Genomic DNA, 27,748 nt, shown 5'->3' on the forward strand with positions numbered 1-27,748 from the left:
TGTGTAACCGTCTAAATTTATTTTTTTCCACAGTTTTATTATTTATTTATTTTTAAATTTACATCCAAGTTAGTTAGCATATAGTGCAACAATGATTTCAGGAGTAGATTCCTTAATTCCCCTTACCCAGTTAGCCCATCTCCCTTCCCACAACCCGTCCAGTAACCCTCTGTTTGTTCTCCGTATTTAAAAGTCTCTTAGGTTTTATCCCCCTCCCTGTTTTTATATTATTTTTGCTTGCCTTCCCTTATGTTCGTCTGTTTTGTATCTTAAAGTCCTCATATGAGTGAAGTCATATGATATTTGTCTTTCTCTGACTGACTAATTTCGCTTAGCATAATAGCCTCTAGTTCCATCCATGTAGGTGCAAATGGCAAGATTTCATTCTTTTTGATTGCCGAGTAGTGCTTTGGCTATTGTTGATAGTGCTGCTATAAACATTGGGGTGCATGTGCCCCTTCGAAACAGATAAATACCTACTAGTGCAATTGCTGGGTTGTAGGGTAGTTCTATTTTTAATATTTTGGGGAACCTCCATACTGTATGCCAGAGTGGCTGCACCAGTTTGCATTCCCACCAGCATTGCCAAAGAGATCCACTTTCTCCACATCCTTGCCAACATCTATTGTTGCCTGAGTTGTTAATGTTAGCCATTCTGACAGGTGTGAGGTGGTATCTTATTGTTTTTTTTTTAATATGAAGTTTATTGTCAAATTGGTTTCTATACAACACCCAGTGCTCATCCCAACAGGTGCCCTCCTCAGTACCCATCCCCCACCCCCCCCTTCCTCCCATCCCCCATCAACCCTCAGATTGTTCTCAGTTTTTAAGAGTCTCATGGTTTGGCTCCCTCCCTCTCTAACTTTTTTTTTCCCTTCCCCTCCCCCATGGTCTTCTGTTAAGTTTCTCAGGATCCACATAAGATGTTTATAGCAGCACTTTGAACAATAGCCAAATTACGGAAAGAGCCTAAATGTCCATCAACTGATGAATGGATAAAGAAATTTTGGCTTATATACACAATGGAATACTGTGTGGCAATGAGAAAGAATGAAATCTGGCCATTTGTAGCAACGTGGATGGAACTGGAGAGTGTTATGCTAAGTGAAATAAGTCATACAGAGAAAGACAGATACCATATGTTTTCATTGTGGTTTTGATTTGTATTTCCCTGATGGTGAGTGATGTTGAGCATTTTTTCATGTGTTGGTTGGCCATCTGGATGTTTTCTTTGGAGAAATGTCTATTCATGTCTTCTGCCAGTTTCTTCACTGGATTTTTTGTTTTTCGGGTGTGGAGTTTGGTGAGTTCTTTATAGATTTTGGATACTAGCCCTTTGTCCGATATGTCACTTGCAAATATCTTTTCCCATTCCGTCGGTTGCCTTTTCATTTTGTTGATTGTTTCCTTTGAAGTGCAGCAGCTTTTTATCTTGATGAGGTCCCAATAGTTCATTTTTGCTTTTAATTCCCTTGCCTTTGGAGATGTGTCAAGTAAGAAATTGCTGTGGCTGAGGTCAGAGGTTTTTTCTTGCTTTCTCCTCTAGTGTTTTGATGGTTTCCTGTCTCACAGTCAGGTTCTTTATCCATTTTGAGTTTATTTTTGTGAGTGGTGTAAGAAAGTGGTCTAGTTTCATTCTTCTGAATGTTGTTATCCAGTTCTCCCAGCATCATTTGTTAAAGAGACTGTTTTTTTCTTTTTAAAGTTTTTGAAGTCCAGTAAAATTTCTAAGCTACATCTTACTCTGAGCATTCTGTAGTACTGTTTCTTGGCACAAAGTGTGTGTTTCAATATTTACCTTAAAAATCTTTATTGGGGCACCTGGGTGGCTCAGTCGGTTAAGCATCTGACTCTTGATTTTGGCTCAGGTCATGATCTCACAGTTCGTGCGTTCTAGCCCCACTGTCTGTGCTGACAGTGCAGAGCCTGCTTGAGATTCTCTCCCTCTTTCCCTCTCTGCCCCTCCTCTGCTCTCTCTCTCCAATCAATCTTTTTCACACCCCCCCACAGGAAAACTTTCCCAAATTATATCTTTATAATTATATTCCTAAATTACATCTTTCTTTGTTTTGTGTTAGTTATTTCAGTTAGGCATATATTGGATTCCTTTTGCTGTTTCTCTAGCTGTACTTTTCCCTTTAATTCTATTTCAAATTTGTGGGTTGATGTTTTTAATCAGTTTTAGAAAGATGTCAAGCGTTACCTTTTGAATATTACTATTTTTCCCTCTCTTTTAGTGGGTACTAGTTGTCAGCTTCTTAGGCCTTTTGAATAAGTTCCACATGTCTATTATATACTTCTTGTTTCTTCCCCATTCTTTTCCTCTCTGTTTCAGTTTAGGTATTTTCTGTTGATCTCTCTTCAGTTTAATTCTGTGTTCTGGTGTGTTCAATCTTTTTTTTTTAAGGTTTAATTTTATTTTTGAGAGAGAGAGAGAGAAAGAGCGAGCGTGAGCAAGCTAGCTGGGGAGGGGCAAAGAGAGAGGGAGACACAGAATCTGAATCAGGCTCCAGGCTCTGAGCTGTCAGCACAGAGCCCAGTGTGGGGCTTGAACTCACAAACCATGAGACCATGACCTCAGCCGAAGTCCGATGCTTAAGCGACTGAGCCACCCGGGCACCCCCTGTGTTCAATCTTCTTATAAACTCCTGTTGAGTGCTTTATTTCAGTTATAGAATTTTTCATTGTTAGAAATCATATTTGATTAGTTTTTATAGATTCTAGTCCTCGTTGAATATCTGAAACATTATTTATTTTATATATTTTTTCTGAATTTTCTTTTTATTTATTTAAAATATTTTTAATGTTTATTTTTGATAGACACAGAGCACGAATGGGGGAGGGGCAGAGAGGGGGAGACACAGAATCATAAGCAGGCTCTAGGCTCTGAGCTGTCAGGCCATGAGATCATGGCCTGAGCCGAAGTCAGTCGCTTAACCGACTAAGCCACCCAGGCACCCCTGAATTTTCTTTAAAAAAAAAAAGTTTATTTTTGAGAAAGTGCGAGAATGCACAAGCAGGAGAGGGGCAGTGAAAGAGGGGGACAGAAGATCTGAAGCGAGTTCTGTGCCGACAGCAGAGAGCCTGATGTGGCGCTTGAACTCACAAACCATGAGATCGTGACCTGAGCCAAAGTCAGATACTTACCCCACTGAGCCACCCAGGGGCCCCTCTTAATTTTCTTTAACCTACTAATCATAGTTTTTAAAAAAATCCTATTTGGTTAGTACAGTATTTGGATCATCTGTGAATCTTCTATTATCTAGTTTTTCCTCTTGATTATTGGTTATATTTTTTGTCCCACTGCATGTCTAGCAAGTTTTTATTGTATGATGGACATTGCATATAAAAGAATAGTACAGACTCCAGATACAATCTTCTACGGGAGAGTGTTTCTGTCAGTCCAGTCAGGGATTTCAGTAGTTAGATCTGTGTTGCAGTTTTAGTAAGAGTTGGGTCTAGCTCCCCCTTATGGTAAAACCTTCCTGAGCTTTTTTATTTGAGAGACTGGTAGATCATGGTCTTTGTGAGTCCTGAAATGCTGTAGAAGTTTAATTTATGTCATTGAGAGGTTTTTGTCTTAGCACACCACTAAATTTGGCAAATTCCTTTGGGTAAGACTAGTTTTCTATTTGAAGCCTGTCCTTTCCTTTGGCAAGTGTTTATTTCTAAAACACTGTGAAACTTCAGGAAATTTCATTCTCCCATAGAGACATTTCAGCACTTCTTTGTAATTCTCTATATATCTCCAGAATTTAGCAGATCCTGTGGGGTCATGTGTTTGAGCCCTGTCAAATTTCCAATTTATTACACCAGTCCCTTGTAACTACTAAATGCTTTGCTGGTTTCTTTTTGTTTTGTTTCAATAGCAACTCTTTGTCTGGAACAAACCCAAACTTCAACCTATATACATAATTGGCACATGCTCTGAAGGAAGAAAAACAGCTGGCATTTGTCATCTTACCTTGGACTGTTTCTCTCTTCTTTGGAATTTTAGGTCATCTGGTGTTTGTTGTTTCCACAGTTTTCTAATGCCTTTGGAAATATGATATTTGTGATTTATTTAGCTTTTTCTAATTGTTATGGGAATGTTAGCCTGCTGTTACTACACATTAACTGTATTGCAATTTACATTTTGTGTTCACTTTTCTAATTTCTATCCTCTACCTTTTACTATGCATTCTGTAATTCTGTGGTGCTTATTTTTTCTTGTGCCTCTTTTAATTTTGTCTTCATTTCTGTTACTTTTTTTTCTTTTCTCTTTTCTTGAGCTGTGTAAATTTTTTTCTCATTTTTTTCTGTTGTCCTAACATCTCTTTCTTGAGTTCTTGTACTTATGCTTTGTGGTCCTTTTTCATAGAGGCTTTATTATGTTTTTTAATGGTGAAATGCTTGATCACAACTTTTATCTTCTCCAGTGTAAAGTGATGGATATTCCTTGTCTGTTGGTAAATTTTGCTGCTCTTGTCCACTATTTTTCATTTCGTATTTTAATGGCAATGCTATTCTGGTTGTTTTTTAAACACACTTTTATTGAGGTATAATTCACACACAAATTGTATATATTTAGAGTGTGCCGTGTGATACATTTTGATATATGTATGTATAATATTTAACTGTAAATATATATGTATTATGTTTCTAATTATAATATATATTTATAATTATGTTTCTAATTATGATGTTATATTTATAATTATAAACTCATCACCACAGTCATGATAATGAACATATCAGTTACTCTCAAAAGTTTCCTAGTTCCTTTTGTAATCCCTCTCTCTTGTCTTTCTCTCACCCATTCTTAGGCAACCCTGCTCTACTCTGTGTCATTATAGATTAACTTGCATTTCTAGAATTGTATATAAATGGAATCAAAAGCATGCATTTAACTTTTGGTATGACTTTTTTTGGTTAGTTTATTTATTTATTTTGAGAGAGAGAGAGAGAGTGTGTGTGTACAGGAGGGAGAGAGAGAGAGGGAGAGAATCCCAAGCACCCTCTTCACTGTCAGCATAGAGCCTGATCAATGGCTTGAACTCATGAAATGGGAGATCATGACGTGAGCCAAAATCAAGAGCCATACACGTAACTGACTGAGCCACCCAGGTGCCTTGGTCTGACTTTTTTTACTCAGAATAATTATTTTGGGATTCATTCATGTTGCATATCTCAACAGTTTTTTTTTCCTTTTTATAACTGAGTAGTAATGTTAAACATTAAATTACAGAGAGACACAAATATTTTCTAAGACCAAATAGACTCATAACTGGCTGCTTTTATCCCAGGGGAATGGTGGGAGGAGGTGAGAAACTGTCACATATAGGATAGAAGTCAACTGAACTTTCAGAGAACTTTTGATGATTGATCAGAATCTTGAAGACCTCCAGTCACAGAGCAAGTTTGCACTCACCTGCTAGTCATTTTCCACTGCGTCTTCACTTAGTTTGGGGTGGGAGTGTGCCAGAGGCTGAGAAAAGGGCAGGGGGACTGTGAGGAAACCCCCAAGATTCATGGAGTCTTTACCAAGTGAATGGAAGTGATGTGCCAGTGGTTGGGAATAGGGCATGAAAGTGAGAGAGATCTCCCTGAGATAAATGAGCACTTTATTGGGAGCATAGCAGCAGCTGCTGAAAACTGGGAGAAGGCAGGTGGGTACAAAGTGATTTCCCAAGATATAAAAACCAAGGTGCCTAAGAGGCTGGTAGCTTGGCTGTAAATCAGAGAGAGAGAGGCTGAATGAGATCGAGATCTTCTGTGGCATATGAAGCAGAGACATTTCTTGTGGTTCAGCTGGGCTGGAAAGTCATAGACCTTAAAAATCTTGCTAGTGCTCAAATCTCTAATCTTGCTGAAGAAAAAGTTATGATTCTCTATCCAAACATTTGTGAAACAGTGGTGAGCTAAATTAAAATAGTTGAAATAAATCAAAGGTGAAATAAAGCCAGACCCAGCCTAAGTACCCAGATTGACTCAGTCTCCTAGCCTAGTGGCTCCTATTATTGTCTGGCATACAATAGAAAATTGTGAGACATGCAATGAAAGAAGATAAAAATGACTCATAATCAAAAGACAAAATAGTCAATAGAAGCAGCCTCATAGATGACCTAGATGTTGGCATTAACAGAGAGGGACTTTAAAGTAACTGTGATAAGTATGCTTTTCATACATGTATGAAGAAGTGAAGAATTTCAGCAGGGAAGTGGAAATTGTAAAAGAATGAGCCACATAGGAATTTTAGAACCAAAAAGTTCAGGATCAGAAATGAAGAATTCATTTGATGGGCTTAGCTGCAGGACAGGACATAGCAGTAGAAAGAATAAGGCAACTGATGGTGCCTTAGAAGTTATCCATGCTAAATTAAAGAAAAAGATGGATGATAATAAAACTGAACAAGTTTTGAGATCTGTAGGATACAATCAAATTAACATATGGGTGCTTGGAATCCCAAGAGGAGACTAGACAGAAAATGGAATAAAAAATAATTGAGAAAATAATGGCTGAGAATTTTCTAGTATTAATGAAAGATACCAGTGCACAGATCCAAAAAGTTCACAGAAACCCAAATAAGATTACCTAGGTAAATTACATTCAAAGAAAATCTTAGAGATAAAAGGCACCTTAGTGGAGAAACAACAGGAATAAGTAATAATGTCTCAGAGTTTATAGCATGTGTAGAGGCAAAATATGACAATAGGAACACAAATGATAGGAAAATAGAGATACTGAAGTCAGTTCTTACATTGTTTCTGAGGTATTAAAATATTACTTAGGGAAAGACTATAGTAAATTAAGGATGCATATCATAGTCTCTAAAGTACTAAAAATACCAAATAGTGTACCTAAAAAGCCAGTAGAAGAAACAAGTGAAATTGTAAAATATGTTCAATTAACCAGAAACAAGGGACATGAAGTTACCAGTAATAACAGAGTAGGGAGGTTTAAAGATTCACCCGTCTACTGAAGCAACAATTAAGCTGGTAAAAACTGTTATTATGAACTTTTTTTGAGCTCTGGAATCTAACAAAAACTATAAAACCAGGTGAATGCTTAATGAAGAAAGAGGCTTATAAATTTTGGTAAAAGGGTATTGTGGTCCTTTTACTTACCCACCTTCTATCCCCTACATTGCCCAGCTGGTAACAGCTGTGGGAGCAACAGCCCATGTACCTGGTGTGGGTTTCTAGTGCCAGAGTGGGGCAATATGGATTTTATTCTGAAAGAATTGGGGTTGTGTACTTTGGCCTGTCTAGTAGTGCCATGAGTGATTAGCTCAAGGTCTTACATTTGTTTTGACCCCTTCAGAACTCTCTCAGGCTGGAGTAGCCTTCTTGGACAATGTTCATTTAAATCACTTAAAGGCGTATGGTACCTGCAGCCACCTGGGGCAAAGGACAACAGATGGGACAAGCAGCAGAGACATTGAAAAGCCTAGGAAGGGATAGGGGGTGAAGGAGATGACATGGGGAAGTAATAGGCTTTACACAGTGTTTGCCAGGGAATCAAAAGTCTATGTGTATGCCAAGGGCTAGCCACATGCTCAGAAAGACCTGAACTTGCACTTCTGGCTTATTTTTAGGCTCTCTGTATGCAGAAATGAAGGTTAGGGTAGAATTGTAAATGGCCTGGCTAAGCATTGAAGGAGTGCCCTAATTCAGGCCAGTCTGCATAGACCAGGAGAGTACTTCTCCTCACCTCCTCATTTTGGTTCCAGGTCTTTAAAAAAATCTCTGTCAGATCTCAGGCTGAGCACTAAGCTAGTGAACAGAGACTTCAGTGGTCACATACCACAAAAAATACCCTTTTACAAAGCTAGTTTAGGAAAGTCACTAAACAAACAATTATAACCCACAACAAGCAGAAACAACAAACTCTGGGGAGTGAGAAGAATCAAAATTGTCAGTTACTACATTATAATAAAAGTGTCTAGTTTCCAAGAAAAAAGATTATGAGACATGCAAAGAAACAAAATCTGTAGCTCATTTATAGAAAAAAAGAAATGAACAGAAACTGTGCCTGAGGATGCCTGGACACTGAACTTACTACACACGACTTTTTATCAGCTGCCTTAAATATACTCACAGAGCTAAAGGAAATCATGGGCATAGAACTAAGAAGTCCAGGAGAATGATTATCCACAAAAAAACGAAGAACAGAGGAACAAAGAACAAATGGGACCAAAAGCCAAGATTATAGACTTAAACCATATAAATAATTATGTTAATTTTTAAATAGACTAAATTATCCATTTAAAAGACCAACATTATCAGACTGGATAAAAAAAGCAGTACATAACAATACACTGTTAACAGGAAATATACTTTAAAGATGAAGATATAGATAATAACTAAAATAGGTTAGAAAAAGATGCTGTAAACATGCATAAGAAAGCTGGTTTTGCTGTATTACTATAAGAGAGTAGACTTCAGGGAATACTACCAGAGACAAAGAACAGTTAATAATGATAAAAGTTTCAATTTACTGAAGATTTAAAAATCTTAAATGTGTATATAACAATTAATAGAGGTTTAGCACACGTGAAACAACAGTTGACAGAACTAAAGGGAGAAATAGATGTATCTATAATAATTGGAGATTTATCTTTTAGTAAGTGAGAGATGAAGCAGACAAAATGTCAGTTAGATTTTGGAAGATTTAAACTACACTACCAACCAAAACTTGACACAATTGAAATTTTATTTTATTTTATTTTATTTTTATATATGAAATTTATTGAGAAATTGGTTTCCATACAACACCCAGTGCTCATCCCAAAAGGTGCCCTCCTCAATACCCATCACCCACCCTCTCCTCCCTCCCACCCCCCATCAACCCTCAGTTTGTTCTCAGTTTTTAACAGTCTCTTATGCTTTAGCTCTCTCCCACTCTAACCTCTTTTTTTTTTCTTCCCCTCCCCCATGGGTTCCTGTTAAGTTTCTCAGGATCCACATAAGAGTGAAACCATATGGTATCTGTCTTTCTCTGTATGGCTTATTTCACTTAGCATCACACTCTCCAGCTCCATCCACGTTGCTACAAAAGGCCATATTTCATTTTTTCTCATTGCCACGTAGTATTCCATTGTGTATATAAACCACAATTTCTTTATCCATTCATCAGTTGATGGACATTTAGGCTCTTTCCATAATTTGGCTATTGTTGAGAATGCTGCTATGAACATTGGGGTCCAAGTGGCCCTATGCATCAGTACTCCTGTATCCCTTGGATAAATTCCTAGCAGTGCTATTGCTGGGTCATAGGGTAGGTCTATTTTTAATTTTCTGAGGAACCTCCACACTGCTTTCCAGAGCGGCTGCACCAATTTGCATTCCCACCAACAGTGCAAGAGGGTTCCCGTTTCTCCACATCCTCGCCAGCATCTATAGTCTCCTGATTTGTTCATTTTGGCCACTCTGACTGGCGTGAGGGGATACCTGAGTGTGGTTTTGATTTGTATTTCCCTGATAAGGAGTGACGCTGAACATCTTTTCATGTGCCTGTTGGCCATCCGGATGTCTTCTTTAGAGAAGTGTCTATTCATATTTTCTGCCCATTTCTTCACTGGGTTATTTGTTTTTCGGGTGTGGAGTTTGGTGAGCTCTTTATAGATTTTGGATACTAGCCCTTTGTCCGATATGTCCTTCGCGAATATCTTTTCCCATTCCGTTGGTTGCCTTTTAGTTTTGTTGGTTGTTTCCTTTGCTGTGCAGAAGCTTTTTACCTTCATAAGGTCCCAGTAATTCACTTTTGCTTTTAATTCCCTTGCCTTTGGGGATGTGTCGAGTAAGAGATTGCTACGGCTGAGGTCAGAGAGGTCTTTTCCTGCTTTCTCCTCTAAGGTTTTGATGGTTTCCTGTCTCACATTTAGGTCCTTTATCCATTTTGAGTTTATTTTTGTGAATGGTGTGAGAAAGTGGTCTAGTTTCAACCTTCTGCATGTTGCTGTCCAGTTCTCCCAGCACCATTTGTTAAAGAGGCTGTCTTTTTTCCATTGGATGTTCTTTCCTGCTTTGTCAAAGATGAGTTGGCCGTACGTTTGTGGGTCTAGTTCTGGGGTTTCTATTCTATTCCATTGGTCTATGTGTCTGTTTTTGTGCCAATACCATGCTGTCTTGATGATGACAGCTTTGTAGTAGAGGCTAAAGGCTGGGATTGTGGTGCCTCCTGCTTTGGTCTTCTTCTTCAAAATTCCTTTGGCTATTCGGGGCCTTTTGTGGTTCCATATGAATTTGAGGATTGCTTGTTCTAGTTTCGAGAAGAATGCTGGTGCAATTTTGATTGGGATTGCACTGAATGTGTAGATAGCTTTGGGTAGTATTGACATTTTGACAATATTTATTTTTCCAACCCATGAGCAGGAAATGTCTTTCCATTTCTTTAAATCTTCTTCAATTTCCTTCATAAGCTTTCTATAGTTTTCAGCATACAGATCCTTTACATCTTTGGTTAGATTTATTCCTAGGTATTTTATGCTTCTTGGTGCAATTGTGAATGGGATCAGTTTCTTTATTTGTCTTTCTGTTGCTTCATTGTTAGTGTATAAGAATGCATCTGATTTCTGTACATTGATTTTGTATCCTGCAACTTTGCTGAATTCCTGTATCAGTTCTAGCAGACTTTTGGTGGAGTCTATCGGATTTTCCACGTATAATATCATGTCATCTGCAAAAAGCGAAAGCTTGACTTCATCTTTGCCAATTTTGATGCCTTTGATTTCCTTTTGTTGTCTGATTGCTGTTGCTAGAACTTCCAGCACTATGTTAAACAGCAACGGTGAGAGTGGGAATCCTTGTCGTGTTCCTGATCTCAGGGAAAAAGCTCTCAGTTTTTCCCCGTTGAGGATGATGTTAGCTGTGGGCTTTTCATAAATGGCTTTTATGATCTTTAAGTATGTTCCTTCTATCCCGACTTTCTCAAGGGTTTTTATTAAGAAAGGGTGCTGGATTTTTGTCAAAGGCCTTTTCTGCATCGATTGACAGGATCATATGGTTCTTCTCTTTTTTTTTGTTAATGTGATGTATCACGTTGATTGATTTGCGAATGTTGAACCAGCCCTGCATCCCAGGAATGAATCCCACTTGATCATGGTGAATAATTCTTTTTATATGCCGTTGAATTCGATTTGCTAGTATCTTATTGAGAATTTTTGCATCCATATTCATCAAGGATATTGGCCTGTAGTTCTCTTTTTTTACTGGGTCTCTGTCTGGTTTAGGAATCAAAGTAATACTGGCTTCATAGAATGAGTCTGGAAGTTTTCCTTCCCTTTCTATTTCTTGGAATAGCTTGAGAAGGATAAGTATTATCTCTGCTTTAAACGTCTGGTAGAACTCCCCTGGGAAGCCATCTGGTCCTGGACTCTTATTTGTTGGGAGATTTTTGATAACCGATTCAATGTCTTCGCTGGTTATGGGTCTGTTCAAGCTTTCTATTTCCTCCTGATTGAGTTTTGGAAGAGTGTGGGTGTTCAGGAATTTGTCCATTTCTTCCAGGTTGTCCAATTTGTTGGCATGTAATTTTTCATAGTATTCCCTGATAATTGTTTGTATCTCTGAGGGATTGGTTGTAATAATTCCATTTTCATTCATGATTTTATCTATTTGGGTCATCTCCCTTTTCTTTTTGAGAAGCCTGGCGAGAGGTTTGTCAATTTTGTTTATTTTTTCAAAAAACCAACTCTTGGTTTCGTTGATCTGCTCTACAGTTTTTTTAGATTCTATATTGTTTATTTCTGCTCTGATCTTTATTATTTCCCTTCTTCTGCTGGGTTTAGGCTGTTCTGCTTCTAGTTCCTTTAGGTGTGCTGTTAGATTTTGTATTTGGGATTTTTCTTGTTTCTTGAGATAGGCCTGGATTGCAATGTATTTTCCTCTCAGGACTGCCTTCGCTGCGTCCCAGAGCGTTTGGATTGTGGTATTTTCATTTTCGTTTGTTTCCATATATTTTTTAATTTCTTCTCTAATTGCCTGGTTGACCCACTCATTCGTTAGTAGGGTGTTCTTTAACCTCCATGCTTTTGGAGGTTTTCCAGACTTTTTTCTGTGGTTGATTTCAAGCTTCATAGCATTGTGGTCTGAAAGTATGCATGGTATAATTTCAATTCTTGTAAACTTATGAAGGGCTGTTTTGTGACCCAGTATATGATCTATCTTGGAGAATGTTCCATGTGCACTCGAGAAGAAAGTATATTCTGTTGCTTTGGGATGTAGAGTGCTAAATATATCTGTCAAGTCCATCTGATCCAATGTCTCATTCAGGGCCCTTGTTTCTTTATTGACCGTGTATCTAGATGATCTATCCATTTCTGTAAGTGGGGTGTTAAAGTCCCCTGCAATTACGACATTCTTCTCAATAAGGTTGCTTATGTTTATGAGTAATTGTTTTATATATTTGGGGGCTCCGGTATTCGGCGCATAGACATTTATAATTGTTAGCTCTTCCTGATGGATGGACCCTGTAACTATTGTATAATGTCCTTCTTCATCTCTTGTTACAGCCTTTAATTTAAAGTCTAGTTTGTCTGATATAAGTATGGCTACTCCAGCTTTCTTTTGGCTTCCAGTCGCATGATAAATAGTTCTCCATCCCCTCACTCTCAATCTAAAGGTGTCCTCAGGTCTAAAATGAGTCTCTTGTAGACAGCAAATAGATGGGTCTTGTTTTTTATCCATTCTGATACCCTATGTCTTTTGGTTGGCGCATTTAATCCATTTACATTCAGTGTTATTATAGAAAGATACGGGTGTAGAGTCATTGTGATGTCTGTATGTTTTATGCTTGTAGTGATGTCTCTGGGACTTTGTCTCACAGGGTCCCCCTTAGGATCTCTTGTAGGGCTGGTTTAGTGGTGACAAATTCCTTCAGTTTTTGTTTGTTTGGGAAGACCTTTATCTCTCCTTCTATTCTAAATGACAGACTTGCTGGGTAAAGGATTCTCGGCTGCATATTTTTTCTGTCTAGCACCCTGAAAATCTCGTGCCAATTCTTTCTGGCCTGCCAAGTTTCAAAAGAGAGATCAGTCACGAATCTTATAGGTCTCCCTTTATATGTGAGGGCACGTTTACCCCTTGCTGCTTTCAGAATTTTCTCTTTATCCTTGTATTTTGCCAGTTTCACTATGATATGTCGTGCAGAAGATCGATTCAAGTTACGTCTGAAGGGCGTTCTCTGTGCCTCTTGGATTTCAATGCCTTTTTCCTTCCCCAGTTCAGGGAAGTTCTCAGCTATTATTTCTTCAAGTACCCCTTCAGCACCTTTCCCTCTCTCTTCCTCCTCTGGGATACCAATTATGCGTATATTATTTCTTTTTAGTGTATCACTTAGTTCTCTAATTTTCCCCTCATACTCCTGGATTTTTTTATCTCTCTTTTTCTCAGCTTCCTCTTTTTCCATAACTTTATCTTCTAGTTCACCTATTCTCTCCTCTGCCTCTTCAAGCCGAGCTGTGGTGGTTTCCATTTTGTTATGCATTTCGTTTAAAGCGTTTTTCAGCTCCTCGTGACTGTTCCTTAGTCCCTTGATCTCTGTAGCAAGAGATTCTCTGCTGTCCTCTATACTGTTTTCAAGCCCAGCGATTAATTTTATGACTATTATTCTAAATTCACTTTCTGTTATATTATTTGAATCCTTTTTGATCAGCTCATTAGCTGTTGTTATTTCCTGGAGATTCTTCTGAGGGGAATTCTTCCGCTTGGTCATTTTGGATAGTCCCTGGCATTGTGAGGACCTGCAGGGCACTTCCCCTGTGCTGTGGTGTATAACTGGAGTTGGTGGGCGGGGCCGCAGTCAGACCTGATGTCTGCCCCCAGCCCACCGCTGGGGCCACAGTCAGACTGGTGTGTGCCTTCTCTTCCCCTCTCCTAGGGGCGGGATTCACTGTGGGGTGGTGTGGCCCGTCTGGGCTACTTGCACACTGCCAGGCTTGTGATGCTGGGGATCTGGCGTATTAGCTGGGGTGGGTAGGCAAGGTGCACAGGGGCAGGAGGGGCAGGCTTAGCTTGCTTCTCCTTAGGTGATCCACTTCAGGAGGGGCCCTGTGGCAGCGGGAGGGAGTCAGATCCGCTGCCGGCTCCGCAGAAGCACAGAGTTGGGTGTTTGCGCGGAGTGAGCGAGTTCCCTGGCAGGAACCGGTTCTCTTTGGGATTTTGGCTGGGGGATGGGCGGGGGAGATGGCGCTGGCGAGCGCCTTTGTTCCCCACCAAACTGAGCTCTGTTGTCAGGGGGCTCAGCAGCTCTCCCTCCCTTTGTCCTCCAGCCTTCCCGCTTTCCGAGCAGAGCTGTTAACTTATGACCTCCCAGACGCTAAGTCGCGCTTGTTGTGGGAACACAGTCCGTCAGGCCCCTCCGCTTTTGCAAGCCAGACTCGGGGGCTCTGCTTGGCCGGCGAGCCGCCCCTCCGCCTCGGCTCCCTCCCCCCTGTCCGTGGAGCGCGCACCGCCTCGCCGCCCTTCCTACCCTCTTCCGTGGGCCTCTCGTCTGCGTTTGGCTCCGGCGACTCCGTTCTGCTAATCCTCTGGCGGTTTTCTGGGTTATTTAGGCAGGTGTAGGTGGAATCTAAGTGATCAGCAGGACGTGCGGTGAGCCCAGCGTCTTCCTAAGCCGCCATCTTGCAAACCTCCCACAATTGAAATTTTAATTTTCTTTTTTTTTTGAACGTTTATTTATTTTTGGGACAGAGAGAGACAGAGCATGAACGGGGGAGGGGCAGAGAGAGAGGGAGACACAGAATCGGAAACAGGCTCCAGGCTCTGAGCCATCAGCCCAGAGCCTGACGCGGGGCTCGAACTCCCGGACCGCGAGATCGTGACCTGGCTGAAGTCGGACGCTTAACTGACTGCGCCACCCAGGCGCCCCTCCCACAATTGAAATTTTAGATGACTATACCCAACAGAGGACACAATTTTTTTTAATGAGGGTATTTATTTATTTATTAAGTAAATAAACAGGACACAATTTTTTTAAAATGAAGGTATTTATTTTGTTTTGAAGTTTATTTATTTACTTCATTTTATTTTTTAAATATAATTTATTGTCAAGTTAGCTAACATACAGTGTATACAGTGTGCTCTTGGCTTCGGGAGTAGATTCCCATGATTCGTTACTTACATACAGCACCCAGTGCTCATCCCAACAAGTGCCCTCTTTAAATTGCATATGTTATCACCAAGATAGACCATATGCTAACCCAAAAAACGTATCTTAAAAAAATTTCTTTTTTATTTTAGAAAGCGAGTGTGAACAGGAGATAGGGAGAGAGTGAATCTTAAGCAGGCTGCACGCTGAGTGTGGATCCCAGTGCGAGGCTTGAACCCATGACCCTGGGACCATGATCTGAGCTGAAATCAAGATCAGTTGCTCAACTGACTGAGCCACCCAGGTGCCACCAAAAAACATATCTTAATAAATTTTCGAGGATTGAAATAATGGAGTGTGTTCTCCAACTAGAATAAAATTAACTTAGAGATCAATGATAAGATAATCAGGAAACCCTCACATATTTGGAAATATTTCTAAATAACTCATCAGTCAATTATAAAAAAAAACCACAAAGGAAATTAGAAAATGTTTTGAATTGAATAATGAAAACATACTATCAAAATTTGTGGATGCAATAAATATTGCAATGCTAGAGGAAATTTTATAGTTTAATTTTTTTATTTACTGAAAAAAATTTTTTAATGAGCTTTTTACTTTGGAGTGATTTTGGGTTTACAGAGAAGTTGCAGAGGTGGTGCAGAGGGATCCTGTACCCCTCATGCAGTTTCTCCTGATGCCAGCCTCTAAGGTTTCCATGTTGCTTTTGTCCAAACCATGGAAACAGTATTGGTCCATTGACTGATGGAAGGCTCTTTCCCCTGGGCATTACTCTCAGGCCTATTCTACCCAGGCCGCACCTCACACAGCAATTCTGAGCCTGCTCTGGGCTGTAAGAGTGTCTCTGTGAGACTCATTCAGGGTCTATCTGACATAAGGTGAGGTTCTGGACTTTCAGGGGGAATTGCGCAGGGGTGACTGCTCTTCTTGTCACATCATAGCGGGGAAGTTTTATTTATTATTTTTTATTTTTTTTAATATGAAATTTATTGTCAAATTGGTTTCCATACAACACCTAGTGCTCATCCCAACAGGTGCCCTCTTCAGTGTCCATCATCCACTTTCATAGTGGGGAAGTTTTTTTTTTTTTTTTTAATTTTTTTTTCAACGTTTATTTATTTTTGGGACAGAGAGAGACAGAGCATGAACGGGCGAGGGGCAGAGAGAGAGGGAGACACAGAATCGGAAACAAGCTCCAGGCTCTGAGCCATCAGCCCAGAGCCCGACGCGGGGCTCGAACTCACGGACCGCGAGATCGTGACCTGGCTGAAGTCGGACGCTTAACCGACTGCGCCACCCAGGCGCCCCATAGTGGGGAAGTTTTAAATGCTTATATTGGAAAGAAAGAAAGATTTTTTTCTTTACAAGTTTTTATTTAAATTCTAATTAGGTAAAATTCAGTGTAGTATTAGTTTTAGGTGTCGAATTCAGTGATTCATCACCTACATACAGCACCCAGTGCTCATCACAACAAGTGCCCTCCTTAATAGCCATCACCTATTTAACACATTCCCACTCCCCTCCCGTCTAGCAAGTATCAGTTCTCTATAGTTAAAAGTCTGTGGGTGCCTGGGTGGCTCAGTTGGTTAAGTGTCTGACTCTTGGTTTTGGCTTGGGGAATGATCTCATGATTCATGGGATTGAGCCCCATGTCGGGCTCTACACTGACAGGGAGGAGCCTGCTTGGGATTCTCTCTCTCTCCTCCTCTCTCTGCCCCTCCCCTGCTCATGTTCACTTTCTCTCTCTCTCTCTCTCTCTCTCTCAAAATAAATAAACTTAAAATAGTCTGTGTCTTGATTTGCCTCTTCTCCCCACCATGTTCATTTGTTTTGTTTCTTAAATTCCACATGAGTAAAATCATATGGTAATTGTCTTTCTGTGACTTATTTCATTTAGCATAATACTCTCTAGCTCCATCCACATTGTTGCAAATGGCAATATTTAATTTTTTTAAGTTTATTTATTTATTTTGAGAGAGAGAGGGTGTGTGAATTTTGCAAGTGGGGAGTGGCAGAAGGTGAGGGAGAGAGAGAATCTCAAGCAGGCTCTGTATTGTCAGCATGGAACCTGATGGGCTCAAATCCATGAAGTGCAAGCTCATGACCTGAGCTGAAATCAAGAGTTGGATGCTTAACTGACCGAGTCACCCAAGCACCCCAAGATTTAATTCTTTTTTATGGCTGAGTAATATTCCATTGTATAGATATACCACATTTTCTTTATTCATTTACCAGTCGATGGAGATTTAGGCACTTTCCATAATTTGGATGTTGCTGCTGTAAACATTGGAGTGCACGTATCCCTTTGAATGAGTATTTTTGTATCCTTTGGGTAAATAGTAGCGTAATTGCTGGATCGTAGGATAGTTCTATTTTTAACTTTTTGAGGACCCTCCATACTGTTTTCCAGAGTGGTTGGAAGGCAAGAAAGATTTAAAGTGAATAATCCAAGCTACCTACTGGAGAAAATAGAAAAACAATAGCAAATTAAAATAGAATGAAATAAAATCAGAGCAGAAATCAATTAAGTAGAAAATGGATGGAGACTAGAGAAAACTAGTAAAACTAAAAGTGATTTTTTAAAAGGATTAATAAAAATGATAAGTTCTTAGTAAGACTAAATTAAATAAAACATTCATAATGAGAGAACATTAGAGAATATTATGAATCATTTTACTTAAATTCCTTGAGAGGCACATTTGAACAAAATTGACACAGGAAGAAATAGAGTGATACTAAATTAAATAAATTCAGTTTCTAATAAAATAATTTTCTCACAAAGAAGACTCAAGTCCCAAATGGTTTCATGTGTGAATTCTGTGAAACATGCTTTTCAAAAGCAAAAGAGGGTGAAACATTTCCTAACTCATTATGAAGCCAGTGTAACTTTTATCTAAAACCCTAATAAGATTAAAAGAAAATTATAGACCAATATCTTTTATGATTATAGATGTAAAAACTCTTGATATAAGCAAATAATTTATATAGATTTATACAATGTATATATTTTATATAATGCTGGATTTACCAATCTAATAAAAGGCACATATGAAGAACCCACATCTAACATTATGCTTAATAATGAAACATAGAATGTTTCCCTTCAAACTTCAGGAACAAAATAAGAACATCTGCCTTTATAAGTTTTATTTTTTTTATTTTTTTAATGTTTATTTATTTTTGAGAGAGAGAGACAGAGCATGAGTAGGGGAGGAGCAGAGCAAGAGGGAGACACAGAATCCAAAGCAGGGTCCAGGCTCCGAGCTGTCAGCACAGAGCCCAATGTGGGGTGCGAACCCACAAACTGTGAGATCATGACCTGAGCCAAGTTGGATGCTCAACCAACTGAGCCACCCAGACGCCCCTGTAAGTTTTATTTGACATTGCTTTGGGAGCTTTGTCCCATAAATCAAGAAAAAAAGTACAAGCATACCTTGGAGATACTGCCAGTTTGGTTTCCAGACCACTGCAATCAACTGAATATCACAATAAAGTGAGTCAAATGAATTTTTTGGTTTCCTAGTGCATAGAAAAGTTATGTTTATACTATAGTCTATTAAGTGTGTAGTAAAATTATGTGTATTAAACAGTGGACATCCCTTAAGTCAGAGAAAGACAAATACTGTATGATTTTACTTGTATGTGGAATTTAAGAAACAAACGAGCAAAGGAAAAAAAAGAAAGAGGCAAAGCAACAAACCGATTCTTAACTAGAGAGGACAAACTACTAGAGGGGAGGTAGTTGGGGGGATGGGTTAAATAGGTGATGGGGATTATGGAGTGCACTTGTTGTGATGACTACTGGGTATCATATGGAGGTATTGAACCACTATATTGTACACCTGAAACTACTATTACACTATGTTAACTGGAATTGTAATAAAAACTTAAAAAAATAAAAAGCATTTAGAGTCTCCCTCCAAAAATTAAAAGATACTGTATTGCTAAAAAAATGCTAACTATCATCTGAGCTTTCAGCAAATTATATTATTTTTGCTGGTGGAGGGTCTTGATGTTGACAGCTGCTGACTGATTAGAGTGGTGGCTGCTGAAGGTTGAGTGTTTGTGGCAATTTCTTTAAGATAACAGTGAAGTTTGCTGCATTGACTCTTCTTTTTACGAATGATTTTTCTCTGTAGTATGGGATGCTGTTTGATAGCATTTTATCCACAGTAGAACTTCTTCCAGGATTGTAGTCAGTGTCTTAAATCCTGCTGCTGCTTTATCAATGAAGTTGATGTAATATTCTAAATCCTTTGTTGTCATTTCACCAGTCTTCACAGCATTGTCACTAGGAGAAGATTCCATCTCAAGAAACTAGTTTGTTTATCCATAAGAAGCAATTCCAATGTTAAAGTTTTATCATGAGGGGTGCCTAGGTGGCTCAGTCGGTTGAGTATCAGACTTTGGCTCAGGTCATGATTTCATGGTTCGTGGGTTCGAGTCCTGCTTTGGGCTCTGTGCTGACAGCTCGGAGCCTAAAACCTGCTTTGGATTTTGTGTCTCCCTCTCTCTCTCTGCCCCTCCCCCACTCATGCTCTGTCTCTCTCTCAAAAATAAATAAACGTTAAAAAAAAGTTTTATCATGAAATTGCAGCAATTCGATCACAGGTTCAGACTCTACTACTAATTTTGGCTCTCTTGCTATTTCCATCACATCTGTGGTTACTTTCTTCACAGAAGTCTTGAATCCTTCAAGGTCATCAATGATGGTTAGAATCAGCTGCTTTCAAACTCCTGTTCATATGGATATTTTGACCTCTTCCTGTGAATCACGAAAGTTCTTAATGACATCTAGAGTTATGAATTCTTACCAGAAGGTTTTCAATTTACTTTGTCCAGATAAAGGAACCACTATCTATGGAAGCTGTAACCTTACAAAATTCTTTTTTTTTTTTTTGCCTCAAAAAGTGACATTTATTCAAAGAAAAAAAGAAAAAAATGACAAGATGTCCATCCCTTGGTTCCCTTCCCTCCCCTCTCCTGCTCCTCTTAAGCCCCCATGGACTGAACCCTCAGTAGGGCTAGGTAGCAGGACAGTTCCTTAGATGAGTTCAGGAACATTGAGGGGCATCTCTTCAATGGAGGTGTTATGGAGGGTTTCCCTATATTGAAGAATCCTCTTGTCTTTTTCTGTCACTATGTCAGTAGCCACACCATTATGGCCAAATTGTCCACCAGGACTGATTCTGTCAATATAATTTTCCCTGTTGGTGGGAAGGTCATACTTGATGACTGAAGAAACCTGTGGCACATCATTGCCTCTGGCCAGCAAATCAGTAGTAATCAGTACTCTGCTAGAGCCAGTACTCTAGTACTCCTTCATGATAACATCTCATTTAACATCTCATTCCATATCTCTGTGCATAGCAGACATGGTGGGGTCTTTGGTGTACATCTTTTCAATGAGTCAATAAACCTTTCTTAGGGTGTTGATGAGTATGACTGCCTGCATGATGGTCAGGGTTTCATACAAGTCACACTATGTGTCCAGCTTCCACTCCTCTCCTTCCACATTGAAGTAGAACCAGTGGATACCCTTCAGGGTCAACTCCTCCTTTTTGAGCAGAATCTGAATGGGGTCCCTCATGAACTTCTTGGTCACCTCAAGCATGTTGGAAGGCATTGTAGCTGACAGCAATACCACCAGGGTGTTGCTGTTGAGCTTTTGGAATATGTCATAGATCTGGTCCTTGAATCCGCGGCTTAACATTTCATCAGCTGGATGGAACTAGAGGGTATTATACTAAGTGAAATTAGTCAAAGACAAATACCACATGACTTCATTCATATGAGGACTTAGACACAGAACAGATAAACATAAGGGAAGAGAAGCAAAAATAATATAAAAACAGGGAGGGGGACAAGACATAAGAGACTCTTGAATATGGAGAACAAACAGAGGGTTACTAGAGGAGTTGTGGGAGGGGGGATGGGCTAAATGGGTAAGGGGTATTAAGGAATCTACTCCTGAAATCATTGTTGCACTATATGCTAACTAACTTGGATGTAAATTAAAAAAATAAAAGAAAAAAAACATTTCATCAACTTGTCCAGTACAAACTACTTGATGTATTTGGGAGACAGGTGTTTCTGGTTAAGCATATCAAACACATGACCTGGGGTACCCATGATGTTATGGGGATCTTCCATCTGCAGCTTCTGCACTTCAGAATGTACATTGGTCCCCCCAATGCAGGCATGGCAGGGGGCACCCACGTAATATCCTAATACCATGACTACCTTCTGTATCTGCTGAGCTAACTCTCTAGTGGGTGCCAGGACCAAAGCCTGTGTAGTCTTTAGATTCAATTCCATCTTGTTGCAGAATTAATGTGGCAAAAGTGGCTGTTTTCCTAGTCCCAGATTGGGCTTGAGCAATCATATCATAACCCTGATACAAGGAAGAATGCCTTGTTGCTGGATGGCAGAAGGCTTCTCAAAAACATAGGCATAGATGCCACAGAGAAGGGACTCACAGAGGTTCATGTCATTACAGCTGTCAACTTATTTCAGTTACTCTTGATGATACCTTCAGGTGCTACCCATCAGGGCATTGTCTCTGGATCAGGAATCCTGACCTCAGAGACATGATCCTTAGAAACTAGACAAAATATATTTCTTAAATAAAAATACTGACAGTTGAAATTATTCCATGAGCCATGGGATAAAATGGATGGTTAGCAGGCATGAAAACAATATTAATCTTGCAGGATATCTCCATCAGAGGTTTTGGGTGATCAGCTGCATTGTCAATGAGAATAATATTTTGAAAGGAGAATCTTTTTCCTGAGTGGTAGGTATTAACAGTGGCCTTCAAATATTAGTAAACCATGTTGTAAACAGATGTGCTGTCTTTTAGGCTTTACAATTCCACTTATAGAGCACAGGAAGAGTAGATTTAGCATAATTCTTAAGGGCCCTAGAATTTTCAGAATGGTAAGTGAGCATTGGCTTTCATCTTAAAGTCATCAGCTGCATTAGCCCCTAACAGGAGAGTAGCCTATCCTTTGAAACTTTTAAGCCAGGCATTGACTTCTCTCTAGCTTTCTAATGAAAGTCCTAGATAGCATCTTCTTCCAATATAAGGCTGTTTTGTCTACATAGAAAATCTGTTGTTTAGTGTAGCCACCTTCATTAATTATCTTAGCTAGATCTTCTGGATAACTTGCTGCAGCTTTATGTCAGTACTTGCTGCTTCATCTTGTACTTTTATATTAGGGAGATGGATGTCTTCTTTCCTTAAACCTCATAAACCAATGTCTGCTTGCTTCAAACTTTTCTTCTGCAGTGCCCTCATCCCTCCCAGTCCTTTGTAGAATTGGATTAATTTGGGGGCTTAAAGGAATGTTGTGGCTGGTTTGATCTTTTATCCAGCATATGTCATCCATATCAGCAATAAGACTGTTTTGCTTTCTTATAATTTGTGGGTTCACTGGAGTAGCACTTTCAATTTCCTTCCAAAACATTTCCTTTGCATTCACAACTTGGCTAAGTGTTTGGTGCCAGAGGCCTAGCTTTTGGCCTATTGGCTTTCAACATGCCTTCTTCACTAAGCTTAATTATTTCTAGCTTTTGATTTAAAGTGAGAGACTTGACTTTTCCTTTCAGTTGAATACTTAGAGGCCACTGTAGGGCTATTAATTGGCCTAATTTCAATATTTTTGTGTTTTGGAATAGGGAGGTCTGAGGAGAGGGAGAGAGACAGGGGAATGGCTGGTTGGTAGAACAGTCAGAACACACACAATATTTACTGGAGGAGTTAAGATGGCAGAGGATAGGGAGACCCTGAGCTTGCCTTGTCCCTTGAACACAACTAGATAAATGTCAAATTACTTTTTTTAATGTTTATTTATTTTTGAGAGAGAGAGAGTGTGTGAGTGGGAGAGGGGCAGAGAGAGAGAGGGAGACACAGAATCTGAAACAGGCTCCAGGCTCTGAGCTGTCAGCACAGAGCCTGACATGGGACTTGAACCCATGAACTGTGAGATCATGACCTGAGCTGAAGTCAGATGCTTAACTGACAGAGCCACCCAGGTGCCCCAATATCAAATTATTCTGAACACCCAAGAAATCGATCTGAGGACTGAGAGAACAAAACTGCACATCTGTAAGTAGGCAAACAACCCCCTCGTGGAGGTAGGAGCTTTGGAGAGTTGATTTGGTGGGCACTGTGGAGGGGAGGGAGCCCTGATCACGGGAAGAGGAGTGAGTGAGTGAGAGACGAAGAATGAAAACAGAGTGACATCATGTGCAGGGGATTTCACAAGAAAACTCTTCCCCCAAACCATTGACTGGGAAAAGAAGAGGAGCTAAGCACTGTAAGCTTTTATAAGTGGCAGAGCACAAAGTGTGAATTGGAGGTCTGTGCCATTGCCAGGGTCTCTCCTGGCAGACTTGGTGGTGCTCCAGTGGAGAAGGAAGGCAGAAACCCAGGAGTAAGTAGCATGGTCTGAGGATCCCCTGGATTGCATGGGGAGAAACATTTCCCCTTCTTGGTGTAGATTTGGGAGAGGTGGCATGGCTTCTCTGCGTACAAAAGACCCTGCAGATGCCATTGAGCTGCCCCATTCACCAACAAAGAAACAGGGCCTCCCACTGAGGGCCTTGGTGCTGGCTTTCTGCTGCACTTTACCATAAACTCTAAGCTGCTATGCACTTGCGTGATCATTTTCTGGGACAAACCAGCAATCGGCTACAATGCAACAAGACTCTCCCTTAGAAGATCAGCGCAGGTCTGTGTCATAGGGTCTCTGAAATTTGGAGTTTTGAAACCCAGCTACACCTGAGCTAAAACATGGGATGCTGTGCCACCTGGCAGACAGACGACTTGGACACACACCGGGTGAAGGCAGGGATCTGACAGAAGCTGGGGACACAGGAAGGTTGATTGTTTTGCTCTTCTGTGAGGGCTTCCTGTGTAGTGGCAGGCGGGAGCTCCTGTCTTAAGATGAGAGAGCGGGGAAACTCCCATTTTCTCTCCCATTCATGAGCCCTGACCCATGTCAATGAGTAAAACAGTGCCAGCAAGTAGAGGCTGGAGCCACTTACATCAAGCCCCGCCCCCCTGCATCCTGCAGGTGCATCTCCACTAGGACAAGACCTTCTGAGAATCAGTGCAGCAGGCCCCATTCCCAGAAGACCAGCACAAACCCCTGGCTTGTGCCAAGTCTACTGATCATTGAGTTCTGCAAAGGTTTGGCTGTAGGGGAAACAGGATCTAGTGTCCCTTGGGTTTTTTTTTTTTTTTTAATGTTTATTCTTAAGAGAGACAGAGCATGAGCGGGGGAGGGTCAGAGAGAGACAAACACACACACAGAATCTGAAGGAGAATCTAGGCTCCAAGCTGTCAGCACAGAGCCCCACGGGGGCTTGAACTCACGGACTGCAAGATCATGACCTGAGCTGAAGTCAGACGCTCAACCAGCTGAGCCACCCAGGCGCTCCTGGGTTTTTTTCTTTTTAATGGGATACAGGAAAAACATTTTTTTATTTTTAATGTATTTATTATTATTTTATTTATTTGATCTAGCTTCTTTTCATAAGCAGACACAAATACACCTAGGATCTAATTTTGCTTTTTTTTTTTTTTTTTTAATTTTTTTTCAACGTTTATTTATTTTTGGGACAGAGAGAGACAGACCATGAACGGGGGAGGGGCAGAGAGAGAGGGAGACACAGAATCGGAAACAGGCTCCAGGCTCTGAGCCATCAGCCCAGAGCCCGACGCGGGGCTCGAACTCACAGACCGCGAGATCGTGACCTGGCTGAAGTCGGACGCTTAACCGACTGCGCCACCCAGGCGCCCCTAATTTTGCTTTTAACAAGCAGACCAAAACACACAAAAGAACTAGCTTCCCTTTTAATTTCATTTGTTTGGTAGTTTTTGGTTCTCTTCTTAATATAGCCATTACTCTCAGGAGCAGGAATAAAACAGGCTTTACTAACAAAAAACAGTGACCTTGATAATTTGACAAGATGGAGGAATTCACCTCAAAAGAAGGAATGGGAAGAAGTAACGGCTAGGGATTTAGTCAATGCAGAGGTAAGTAAGATGCTTGAACTAGAATTTAAAACAGTTAAAAGGATACTAAGTGGACTTGAGGAAAGCATAGAAGACACTAGAGAATCCCTTGCTGCAGAGATAAAAGAAATAAAAACTGGTCAGGCTGAAATTTAAAATGCTATAACCAAAATGCAAACTAGAATGGATGCCATGACAATGAGGATGAATGAAGCAGAGAATGAGTCAGTGATATAGAAGATAGAATTATAGAAAATAATGAAGCTGAAAAGAAGAGGGAAGCAAAGGTATTGGGTCATGAATGTAGACTTAGGGAACTCAGTGACTCCTTAAAGTGTAGTAACATTCATATCATAGGAGTCCCAGAAGATGAAGAGACAGAAAAAGGGACAGAAGGTTTATTTGAGCAAATTATAGCTGAAAACTTCCCCAGTCTGGGAAAGGACACAGATATCAAATTCCAAGAAGCACAGAGAACTCCCATTAAATATAATAAAAGCCAGCCATTACCAAGACATATCATAGTCAAATTCACAAAATACATAGACAAGGAAGGAATTCTGAAAGTAGCAAGGGAAAGGAAAGCCCTTCACCTGTAAGGGAAAACAGATAAGGTTCTCATTATATCTGTTCCAGAAATTTGGCAGGCCAGAAGGGAGTGGCAGGGTATATTCAACATGCTGAATGGGAAACATATGTATCCAAGACTACTTTATCTAGCAAGACTGTCATTCAGAATAGAAGGAGAGATAAAGGGTTTACCAGACAAACAAAAACTAAAAGAGTTCATCATGACCACTAAACCAGCATTGTAAGAAATATATATATATTAAAATTTTTTAAAAATGTTTATTTATTCTTGACAGAGAGGCAGAGCATGAGTGGGGGAGGGGCAGAGAGAGAGCGAGACACAGAATCCAAAGCAGGCTCCAGGCTCTGAGCTGTCAGCACAGAGCCTGATGCAGGGCTTGAACTCACAGACTCCAAGATCATGACCTGAGCCGAAGTCGGATGCTCAAGTGACCGAGCCACCGAGGTGCCCCCGAAATATATATATATTTTAAATGTTCATTTATTTCCTTTGAGAGAGGGGCAGGGCAGAGAGAGAGGGGGTGACAGAGAATCCCAAGCAGCCTCTGTGCTGCCAGAACAGAGCCTGATGGGCCCAAGCCCCCAAACTGTGAGATCATGACCTGAGCTGAAACCAAAAGTTGGACACTTAACTGACTGAGCCACCCAGATACCCCTATTAAAGGGACTCTTTGGGGGGGGGGAAGACCAAAAGCAACAAAGACTAAAAAGGAACAGAACATCACCAGAAATACCAACTTTACAGGTAATACAATGGCACTAAATTCATATCTGTGAATAATTACTCTGAATGTATATGGACTGAATGGCTCCAATCAAAAGACTAAGATCTCAGAGTGGATGAAAGAGAAAAACCACAAGATACATGTATATGCTGCCTACAAGAGACTAATTTTGGATCTAAGTCACCTGCAGATTGAAAGTGAGAGGGTGGATGGGGCGCCTGCTCAGTCGGTTGAGTGTCCGATTTTGGCTCAGGTCATGATCTCACAGTTTGTGGGTTCAAGCCCCACAACGGGCTCTGTGCTGATAGCTCAGAGCCTGGAGCCTGCTTCGGATTGTGTGTTTTCTTCTCTGTCTGCCCCTACCCCACTTGTGCTTTATCTCACTCTCAAAAAAAATGTAATAAAAAAAAATTAAAAAAATTAAAAAAAAAGTAAGGTGATGGAGAACCATCTATCATGCTAATGGACATCAGAAGAAAGTCGGAGTAGCCATACTTAGACAAACTAGATTTTAAACCTAAGGTTGTAACAAGAGATTAAGAGGGCATTGTATCATAATTAAGGAGTTTTTCTATCAAGAAGATCTAACAGTTGTAAATATATGCCCCCCAACTTGAAGAAGCCAGATATATAAATCAGTTAATCACAAATGTAAAGAAACTCATTGATAATAATACCATAATAGTAGGGGACTTTAACACCCCACTTAGAGCAATGGACAGATCATCTAAGCAGAAAATCAACAAGAAAACAATGGCTTTGAATGACACACTGGACTGAATGGACTTAACAGATATATTCAGAACATTTCATCCTAAAGCAGCCAAATACACATTCTTTTCGAGTGTACACAGAACATTCTCTAGAATATATCATATACTGGGTCACAGATCAGCCCTCAACAGGAACAAAAAGATGGAGATTATACCATGTATATTTTCAGACCATGACGGTATAAAACTTGAAGTCAACCACAAGAAAAAATTTGGAAAGACCACAAATAACATGGAGGTTAAAGAACATCCTACTAAAGAATGAATGAGTTAACAAGGAAATTAAAGAAAATATAAAAAGTACATGGAAGCAAATGAAAATGAAAACATGGCAGTCCGAAACCTTTGGGATGCAGCAAAGGCAGTCCTAAGAGGGAAGTATATTGCAATACAGGCCTACCTCAAAAAGCAATAAAAGTCTCAAATACATAAAATAACCTTATACCTAAAGGAGCTAGAAAAGGAATGGCGGTGAATAAGGCCTTAAGCCAGCAGAGGAAGGGAAATAATAAAGATTAGAGCAGAAATAATATAGAAACAAAAAA

The 27,748-nt window shown here is 40.0% G+C and overlaps 1 protein-coding gene and 1 pseudogene across 14 annotated transcripts in view; one reads left to right on the forward strand and one right to left on the reverse strand.

Annotated features, from left to right (window-relative positions):
- DOCK3 (dedicator of cytokinesis 3) overlaps positions 1–27,748 on the forward strand; it is a 603,425-nt gene that overhangs the window by 38,118 nt on the left and 537,559 nt on the right. The window lies entirely within an intron of this gene.
- Positions 20,135–22,390, reverse strand: LOC101090424 (annotated as a pseudogene).

The sequence above is a fragment of the Felis catus genome, chromosome A2 (assembly GCF_018350175.1).
Source record: "Felis catus isolate Fca126 chromosome A2, F.catus_Fca126_mat1.0, whole genome shotgun sequence".
Taxonomy (NCBI): domain Eukaryota; kingdom Metazoa; phylum Chordata; class Mammalia; order Carnivora; family Felidae; genus Felis; species Felis catus.